This window comes from Strix uralensis, chromosome 5 (genome assembly GCF_047716275.1).
Source record: "Strix uralensis isolate ZFMK-TIS-50842 chromosome 5, bStrUra1, whole genome shotgun sequence".
Classification (NCBI taxonomy): Eukaryota; Metazoa; Chordata; class Aves; order Strigiformes; family Strigidae; genus Strix; species Strix uralensis.
The window spans coordinates 55,865,199-55,875,769 of NC_133976.1; the positions used below are offsets into that span (position 1 = coordinate 55,865,199).

At 43.9% G+C, this 10,571-nt stretch overlaps 1 long non-coding RNA gene across 1 annotated transcript; it reads left to right on the plus strand.

Moving 5' to 3' along the window:
* The first annotated feature begins 1,610 nt into the window (after nt 1-1,610).
* LOC141943771 (uncharacterized) lies at nt 1,611-4,706 on the plus strand. The gene is made up of 2 exons (XR_012629048.1): nt 1,611-1,822; nt 3,933-4,706. It is a non-coding gene; the product is annotated as an uncharacterized LOC141943771 (long non-coding RNA).
* Nucleotides 4,707-10,571: the final 5,865 nt, after the last annotated feature.

A 10,571-nucleotide genomic window follows, 5' to 3' on the forward strand; every position in this document is an offset into this window, starting at 1 on the left:
AGGTGGGGTTGTTTACTCCTTTGCCACACCCCACTTGTGTAACAGACTTACTCTAGAGTTGGCTGCAGCTTTTTGCTGGATTCTTTGGTGAGCCAGCTCAACCCACAGATCTGGCAGAACATTCCTCTTGGCGGATTGGAGTAGCATCTACCACGTTAGTGAGCTAAATGGCTCAGCGAGGTGTCTGACAAATGCCAGAGCTAGCACAGGTGAATGGGGGGAACTCCTTCAGCAGCACCCAGCTGCTAGGTCTACTCAGCTGAATCATCAAACAAAAGCCACAGAAGAAAGTGGCAAACATATACCTATCCCTCCCCCTTGAAGTTGTGGGAAATGTCCCCCTGAGGTGCGTAGGGTCACTACCTCAATGCCTTCAGAAGCATGGAGGTCTGAAAACAGTTTTCATCGAAATTACAAAAAGTGCAGCAGAGCTGGCTAAAGCCCAGGCACACATACGGCTCCAGTTTAGCACAAAACCCTGCCTGAAAAAACCACCCAGCCACAAAGAAGTTGTGCCAGCCACTCACTCCAAACGGCTAAGAGGCATCCCACAGCACCCCCAGGGCAAGGCGTGCTGTCTCCCTTCTGCTCCAGCTGCTGCTGGAGGAAATTGCTCCACAGAGGGAAGTTAAACCTCCGGGCAATATCCTCTCCAAAATGGAGTCAGAATATCCTCTCCAAAATGGAGTCAGCCCTGTTTCCTTTAATCTGTAAGAATGGGGGATGGGTTTAGGAAAAAAAAAAAAAAAAACACAAGAGGGGATGGGTTTAAAAAAAAAAAGATTATGTAGTGTCTTCTGTGGTTATGGGGTGACAAAGGTGGGGTGTGCTTATCTTCGTGGTGACTGTGTGGGGCAAAAGGGAGAGGGTAACACCCAGGTTCTTTGTCTCCTGTACTGACATGAGATGACCAGCCTGAACGTGACTGGGGGGAAAAGGGCAGTGGCAGCAGGACGTTTCACTGCCATGACAGTGGCAGGCAACAGAGCTGCATTGCTCTTTGCAGGGCTGTGACAAGAGCGGACAGAGCAGCTGGGGTCCCGTGTCTTCAGGGGGGTGCGTGTGTTGGGGGAGAGAGAAGCCAAGTCTGAGCATGGGACGGACAGGCAAGAAGGCAGTATCTCTGAGCTGCACACAACTGAAGCGGGGGCAGGGGGCTGTGCGGGGCCCAGGTGCAGCCATGGCCGCTGCAGAGAAGTGGCTTTGACTGAAAAGGGCAAAGCTTCTGCCCATTTCCTCCCTAAGTGAAAGAAAAAAAAATATCTGCAAAATACGCAGTGTGTCCCCGATAGTGGAGGTGAGGGAAATGTGGGTAGGAAGCCAGGGCAGACAGGCAACACGCCGATTAGGCTCCAGGGCAGCAGCAGCGCCCACAGGCGCAGCGCGGCAGCAGCGGTCTGTGTGCGGCCTGGCGGAGGGAGGGCGCGGGGCTGCGCAGGGCCGCTCTGCCCACCGAGCCACAGCGGGCAGCGGGGGTGGGGAGCGCAGGGTGGCGGCGCTTCGGGGAGGGAGGCCGAGGCCTGGGGGGAGGAGAAGGAAGGCGGCGGGGGGGGGCAGAAAGAAGCCGGGGGATGGGGGGGGCGCTGCTCCACTGCCAGCAGATCCGGCCTGGGCCAGTTCGAGCCGGTTTGGGCCGGCTGGGGCGCTGGAAGGAGACAGCAGCAGCTGAGGACGCCGCCTGCATCCGGGCGGGCGGTACTCGGCGGAGTGGATCCCGCGGAGCCCTCGGAGCGGAGTTCTGCGCGACATCGCCCCGCACGGCCGCCGCCGGCAGCCGCAGGACGGCGCGGCCTGGCCACGGCGCAGCTGGAGCCGCCTCCAGGTGGACGTCCGCGCCTGCCTTTCCGTGTCGCCCCGCGCGGCCCCAGACTGACGGAGGGTCAGGGAGGCCTCCGGGGTCGGGTTTCAGCCGGAGTAGCTGGTTTGGCGGCCCGGGGGGGAGGGGGGGGGCGGCGGCGGGGAGGGTGTGCCTCAGCGCCGGGCGGGGCCGGAGGGCTAAGGGGGGCAGCTCGCCGCGGGCCCAGCTGGGCAACGCTGCGCCAGGCACCCGCGCGGTCGTTGATCCTCACAGGGCCGAGCCGCCCCCCCGGGGTGCTGCCCCGAGCTCCCGGTGCGGGTTCCCACCGCACACAGCCCGCCCCTGCGCGGCGGAAAACCAGCCACACAGCGAGAAAACGGGCTGGGCCTCCCCGGGGTGTTTTCAGCAAACCACGGGTGTGGGGCCGTGCCTCTGAGGTAGCCTGGCGTGGGAAGCCTTTGGCTTACTGGTCATGCATGGAGAAAGGAGCTTGGGTTTTCCCAGCAACCCTTAAGCACGGGTTTTCGGACTTACCTGGAATCTCCCTTGAAATACCTGTCAAACCACACCTGGTTTTTGTGTACCTTTTCCACTGTATTTGCAGTTCTATAAATACTGCATTTCATCTGCACCTGAACCCTTTTGTAGGGGAAGTGACAATCTCCCCTGGAATACATGTGCAGTTCTCTCCTCCTGTGGCTGATACAATCTCGTTACTAAAGTGTCCATCCCTGCAGCACAGAGCCACAGGCTCCTGATTTTTTTTGAGAATTTATTTCACACTTTTAATACCTTACCTAGTAGAAGGCACTTCTTTATCTGTTCTCAGCCGAAATTACCACTTTGTTACATTGTACTTCTAGATCAATTTTCAGTGGCCACCTACAGCATAGTAAGTCAATCAACTTTTAACAAATGGTGTGCTTTTCACCTGCACTCATTACTTCAGTGGAGATCTGCAATTGCAACAGATGCAATTTCTGGCCTTCATGTTCTTTTGTTCTTTCGGGCACTGGGCTGGGAACAGCAATGTAAACTGGCCTGAGGTGTTTCACCCTAAGGACTAACTCAATTATCTCATCATCAGACTGAACAACAAAAGAACAGCCTTGTCCCTTCTCTTTATATTAGATCAGATCTCTCCAAGTGTCTTTAATCTCCTCATAAGCATTTGATCTGATTCTAGTTTCAGCCTTTCACCTCTGCCTTTCTTATGGAGTTATATTGTTCTTCAGATAACCCTGATAAATGGAGTACGCTGCCTGTCCACCTGTCCATCATCAACAGTGGTTTTACTTTTTTGTTTGTTTCTTAGGGTGTAACCATATGTCACTTTATCGCTATTGGCACAGCTTTGGGAGAGGTGTGAATGGTGTTGCAGACAAAGTGCTCCCTTGCTTAGTTATCTGACCCATTTAGATCAGTCTATGTAGATCCATTTAGAGAGGCTATTGATAAAAATGCTTGTGGCCACACAGATTTTTCTTACATCAGTATTTTCACAGGTCTTATCAGAAGTGGAACTGCTCTAATAGCTCCAAAGCGGTCACAAGAGATAATCTAGCTCAGAGAGAACCTAAAGGTGTAGGAAGAGATAGGAGCTGTATTTTGTTCTTCAGACACTCAAAGGAGGCAGCATATGTCAATATGGACAAATTGTATTTTTATAAGTACTAAATATGGAGAGAGTCACTGGACCAGAGGTGTTCATGTTTAAGCTCAATATGCTTGGTACTTCGAGTAAAAGAGATGTGTCAGTTGCTCACATCCTTATTTCCTTCCAAGAAGATATGCAATTAAATATAGTTAACAGCAGGTACTCTTCCTCCTTGACATGAAAGATAATGAAGCAAGAGAGTTACTTACTGTTTATATTGGTTACTGCAGTGCAGTCAGCTGTGGTTGGTTTGGGTAAGCCAGCTGTGCTGCACTCTTCTGATACTCTGTATTGTCAAAGGATAGGGATGGGTCCCATCCTGTACTGTGGAATTAAAACTATATTGAAATGCATGGGACAGTTAATCCCTCCCAGTACTAGCTCTTCTAAATTTTTTTGGTTCTTCTAATAATAAGACATGTACCTGTGTCCCATCAGAGGAAGAAAAAGATAAATCCAACATTTCTGTTCCCTCAGTTCCATGGATGTTGTGTGAGCTGACACATGCCGGATGTGTGAACAACCACAGAGCTATGGATGAAATGCAAAGAGTAAATTTATTCTCGTTACCTCGTGACCCAGGGGATCTCCGCAGCAGCACCCGGGCAGAGGCACGCAAGCAGGGACACAGGCACTGTGGAGATTGGTCCTTGCCCGCCAGAGAAAGGAGAAGAAAGAAAAGATCTCAGACCTGCTGCTTTCACCTGTATATATCAGAGGATTTTTGCAGGCGTAGTTTTTCACTGTTCTTTGATCTTTCCCACAGCAGAGCAGGAATCTCAAGGATGTTCAATAAGGTGCCTCTGTGTCTATGACAGGCCTATGTTATCTACCCGTGAAGCACACAAAGCTAAACAACAATTAGTGCAATATATGTGTTTTTCAACACCCCAGCTGCAAGTCACTTGAGCACTTGTTTACAATCCTCCTCGCCAATCTTCCGTTGTATTCCCACATTATTGTGTCTTGAAGTATTTCTGCACCTGAGAAAGTCAGACCTGATTATATATGACACCAGTGCAGGAACTGTAAACTCTTGTTGCAACTGGATTTTTTTACCTATACTTGAGAAGTGTGACTTGATGAGCAAGCAGTTTCCTGCATGTGTCTCAAATATTGGCAAATATGTGTTGCTTCAGTCAGAGTTGCTATGTTAATTTTGTCATGCTTGAAGTGTATAGCATTTTTCTAAGAAAAAAAAAAAGTTTCTAAATTATAAACCAGCATTTTTCTCTCCTCTTTTATCCCAAATGTCTACCCCAGTGTGTTTATTTGTTATAACATTCTGGCATAACCATAAGAGTACATTTGAGATATTACAAGTGAGTGAAACATTAAGCAGATTATTTTAGTCATTTCCATAATGTGTGGTTAACACATTGCACCATGAGTGAGTTTATGTTCTTGCACTTCTAAGAAACAACATTGTGTCACCTATGTCACAGATGCTTTTATAGGGTAGGCATGAAAAAAATTTGTTCACACAAGTATGAGAATGAGGCTGAGGGAGTTGCTGAAGGTCACTGTAAGTCGAGTCATGCACAGGACATCGATCATCTGACAGCTAATGACTAGACTATAGTACTCTTACATTACTGGAGTTTACATTTTTTAAATAAAATTGAATTACCGCTCATCTTTCACCTGTCTGCAAAGACTAGAATTGAGGATTCCCTGTCTGTAGGAACAATTGAGAATACTACAGACATCTAAAGCCATATAGGTTGTTCAATGAAATATTTTGCTTTCCTTGCTTTTATTCACTGTTTCCTAGGCAACAATGAACTTTGAATATGGGTCCTGACAGGTAAATGAAAAAGAAATACAGTGGTTTTAGCGTAAATACCACATATACAAGCATACTCTAAAGAGTTGCCTAGTATAATTGAATACTATAAATGGAATTTGTTGGTTTAGTCCTCAGTTTGCCTGATGTTTTTAATGGAATATAAAACTGGAGGACTAACAAGGTATTCTTCCAGAAGATCTTGGAGCATCTTCTTGTCACTGAAATGGGTGTTTGAACCTAATGCGTCAACCAAACTCTAGTTTGTGTAATTAGGTTTGGTCAGTTCAAGATTCCTTTTGCCTACAATAAGCTGTTGGGTTGTGTTATACAGCAAGTGTGTGCAGAATTACAGAGATACTTTGTTCTGCCCCAGATCTGGCTGAATTTTGACCATGCAGACAGACCTCTTTGGGATAACCAGCGGTGACAATCTCCACAGCCATTCTCTCATTTTTATAGTGGGGGAAAAAAAGCAAAGTGCCTATGTCCATCCTCTCAGAAGGTCTGCTTCCCTCTGTCTCCCATTTTCCTTCTCTGCTGACTGTCAAGACAGATTATGTGAAAACTCAAGAGATACTTAGCCACACAGAAGCAGCATATATGTGTGTAGAGCTTCACAGGAACAGCAAAAAGCACATCTCCAGCACAAAGGGCATTTCTCTCCAAAATGTCAAGTTACGCTGGAGGGGACCTAATTTAAATGGGAAAAGGGCAGGAACTAGATATGGGAGGTAGAAAGTCATGTGAGGCATGGGTATCCCAGGGATACAACTGGGACAGCAGAAGGAAATAGAGAAAATAGAACCGAGACTGTGATTTAATATGGAAGTACAGTAGACTGGCTGGTCAAGGAATTTGGGTGGAGAATTGAGGAAGAAGTGGAGTTTCAGGGTTGTTGAGCTGTTGGGCCTAGGCCTTGGAGAGGGATAATATATGCTGTAAAAGTAAAAGGGTATTAAATCATCTCTCTTGGATCTTGGAGGAGACTGGAACCATCCTGGGAGGAAAAATGGTAGAAATTTGCATAATCTGGGCAAGAAAGTATGGGCTAGAAATAGAGGTAGAGAGCAAGGATTTGGGAGTCAACATGGAAAGACAGAAGCAGAAAGGGTCAGTTTCCAGGGAAACAGGCAGAGGAACTTAAGACTGATCTACTAGATTTCTGTTTCAGGTTTGGAATAAAATTCATTACTTCTGAATCTCCCCAGTCCTCAGATGTAAGCAAATGGTAGTGAAATCCACTCGCAAGGGCACAGCACTCAGCATAGCAGATGAAAACATGCTACCTCAGTTATTCCTCTGCTAGCACAAGTCACAAAAGTCTGTAATTCAGTCTTGTCTAGGACCAAAGTGTCGAGCTGACACCATGTAATTGAGTTGCTAGGGAAGAATTAAAAATTAGGTCAATTTTTGATAATTTTCTGTTAAAAATTACTAATAGAAATTGTTAAGGCTGCAAACTCAAGTATTCAGAATGAAGGTTGCCTGCACAACTCCAGTTTATCCCATATTTCCAGTAAACGTTACGGTCATTCACAAGATCTTTGCCATATGCAGTGTACAGTGTTGTAGGAATGAATCAAGATTATATAATAAAGGAACATCCACAGTACCCTTGTTTTTCTTGCTAGAGATAGAAGTTGTGTGGTAGGTCACCATTGTTGTCTGAGTATTGCTCATGTTTTTTAACAGTTTACACCTCTGAGAAGTCTCTAGATTTGTTATTAAGTTGGGCCTTGGCTCATAGCTTTTGTTGGTTTTAATTATAAACAGGCCTGATTCATGCTTTTGGTGTTTGGTCAGCTTTTAACTTACTGGTAACACAAAGAAATGTGGGCTCTTTGATGATTCTTTTCTTTACGACATCTGAACAGTATGTTGTTTCCCTTTCTTTGGGGACATATTGATCCTGGCTGGTCACCACTTGTTTGACATTTTCTTTGCTTCCTCCATCTTCTTAAGAATTCAACAAGGTTTCTTCATTTTTTGATATGCATGCAAAATAAACCAAATTCTTTGCTGCTGTAGCATTTAGGAAATGCTTTGTGTCTTGTTAGTATTGAGGATTAAAATACAGACAATAGGATATATTCATAGGATGAGTGATTGCTTATCTTTGTTACTCTTTTTCTTCATGTTCTATTGCAATTTATAGATAAAGACCTGTGTTAAAACTTTACATGTAGTGCTTTGATTCTAGCTTAGCTTTCTTTAATAGCTAGGGAGAAACATTTTCATTTATTCATTTGCTTTAGGGAATTCTAATTACCTCTCACTGGAGAAGGAAGTGTAATGTCCTTCAGGATAAGGGACACCAGAAGTAGTCTGGCTTCAGGGCAAGTTTACTGTTGCTCTAAAATTCTCCAAATCTTTGAGAGCAATAGAGACTGCTCTCTACTTTTGGTTCTTGACCACAGCAATGAGAACCTTGGAAATAATATATTTAGAGAATAAAATGCTTTCTTCTCCCCTCCTGTTAAGTCAAACAGAAAAACAAAAAAACCCAGATTAATTAATTTTGCTTAGAGCATTTCAAAATACTTTCCAGCTGAGATTAAACATGGTAAATTCTCAGGGCTTAATGTAGAAAGCTTAAACACACAAATACTTCAAAATGTGCCATGTATAAAAAGTTGGTATAATTAGAACTATTCTGAACCCTCAGTTATGACACACTAGCAAGTGTCTGCTATAATACAAATAATCATTATTAGTGAATAATGGAGACTCGCAAGAAATAAATTTTAAAGGTAAGGGTTTGGGTTTTTTCTCCAGAGGTCCCATGCTCTAAAACTCCCATTAATAGTTTCTGAGTTGTGGTTGTTGCCAATGGGATGGAGTTATTGGAGAGGCTTAGGGGATCAGTCTCCTCTTTAACTGTCTAACCTGCAGTTGGTATTGCCTAGTGGTCTCAGTTACCTGAGAGGGGGAAGCTGAGCTGCTCCACAAGCACCCAGTTCATTCACATGATGGCCATATCCAGCCCTGAACACCTCTGAAAAACTGCTTGAAGGTCAGAGAAGAATCAAGAACTCCCTCTCTGTAGTTTTCCTGATGAAGAGTTTACATTAGCAAGGCATTATGCATATCCATAATTTTAAATGGCAGCATGGTCATAAATGCAAGTTTTTTACAGTCTTAAGTATTTTTGGGACTCAGAACTTGATGAAAAGAGGGAAGGAAGAAGAGAACGGGAAAGTGAAACTATCATCAGTTTCTTTTCTTGCAGAGTGTAAACATGAAATTAGAAGACTCAAGGACAGGTCCTGTGAGATAGCACCAGGAGAGAAGCAAGTATGGTGAAGAGAATGGGAAGGGAGAACGGGTTGGAAAAGTTATACAAAGCATAGGAGGAAAGGGGAAAACATTGTAGATTGAAGACAGACAAAAAGTGATGAAAGGAGGTTGGCAGAAGAAAGGAATAAAACAGGAAGGAGATTAAATGAAGAGTAAAACAAACAAACACACAAAAAAGTAGGAATTAATCAATGAGTAGATTTGCATCCTTCCTTCCAGAAGTCCTTCAGAGGTCAAAATATCTCCATGGACCTCGGTATAAGGTCTATTTTTTTTCTCCCAGATTTATCTTCTAAATGATACAAAGTTTTGTTTGGTATAGTGCAGCTTAGGGTTCATATGCAGCACAAAAAATGATGTACCTTGGTACAGCAGTGCACTCTATGGTTTATAAATGTCCATGTTTACAGCTCTTTGAGCTATGAAATGAACAAGTAATTGTGATTCATCTGGTCTTCAGAAGTTATTGGGCTTTGCCTCAGAGCAGGGATAAGGTTATTAATGTGATATTCCTGAGGGAATTTTTAAAATGACATTCATTGATTGGACAATAGCATTTGTCTAAGTTACAGTTTTTATAAACGCAGTTTTCTGATTTCAGTAGTTTACCCATGGGTGGTGGTGGCGGGTGTTTTAATGAATATGCTCTGTAATACTTCTTTTCCTGAACCGGACTAAGGAACTTTTAGCCTTAATTTTCCGTTAGGGTGGAAGAGTATCTCCCTTCAGCTAAACAACTACTTCATTTCAACTAAGATGAGAAAAGTTTGTAATCCTTTATAGTACCAGAGAATGGTTTCCATCACCAAACATATGCATGTATTGGCAAAAAAGCCAGGCAAATATCAGACCTCTATGGGACAAATATATTTTGCTGGAGGTTTTCTAAGAAAGTGTGTCCTGATATTAGGTTCCAGCTGATTTCAGGCAATATTATTGTGAACAGTTTTTCTGAAGAAGTGGAATTGATAGAAGAGCCTCCTGCTTTCACTGTCACTTTTCACCTACTAGAAGTAATTCACAGTTCCCCTAGTTTGAGAAATAACTTGCATAATTATATAAGATATCCTACCAGTTCTGGATTACACACTGCCCCATATTTGTGTTGTGTATCCCTTGGCTAGAAGTAAGGAATATATGTGCTTAAATGTTATGGATTTCACATGTGTATTTTTTAAGTGCCTCTTATCACAGCAATTCATTTGTTAAAATGAATTCTTTCTTGTTTTTCTCTCATTGTTTGTGAGTTCCTTTTCTTTAATGCTGGGATTTCACAAAGTCTTCAGTGTTTGGCAGCACAGAGACTAAACTCTCCAAATGTCAGCAGAGGTGTGTAAAAACCTGTTTCCCAGGATGAGAGAAAAAATGCTGAAAACTGATGAGATGCTGCAGCAGACATGAAATAGCGCTAATTTATGTCTAGCTGATGGGTGTATATCATAGTTCCAATGTTTTCTTAATGTAATTTGAGCAGCACACATATTTTCAAGCAAACTGTACATCCATATGTAAAATGAAAAGGCAGAAGCACTTTGAAGTCATACTGTGAAATGCTAAATGCAATCAGGACTATGAAACCAGTGGAATATAACAAAAAGTGTTTATCTTCCTTTACACTTACATCAGGATTGCTAAAAAGGGGGGGGGGAGGAGAGAGAATTTTTCTCATTGATCATTGAAATAACTCACATGTGAACAATAGCGCTCTAACCAAAAGCCTGTGTTTGGAATTGAAATGCTCTCCCACACCCTTCCAGGCTGACCTTCCCTCCCCCCATCTACCATAGCTCATATTTCAGAGCTGAGCTGGTCGCTGGCAGACTGTAAACTGCCAGGAAGAATGCATTATTTGCTCCAAAGAAAAGCAGAGTTGCAACTGTTAACTGCCCCCCATGCCCCACTCCCTACAGGACTAGACATATTTCTACATAAGAGATGAACTTGCTGTTCCACACAGGTACAGCAAATCTCATAAAAACCATCACGCATGCCCTCCTACATGAGGGCTTTATCATGATCAAGAGGCTGCA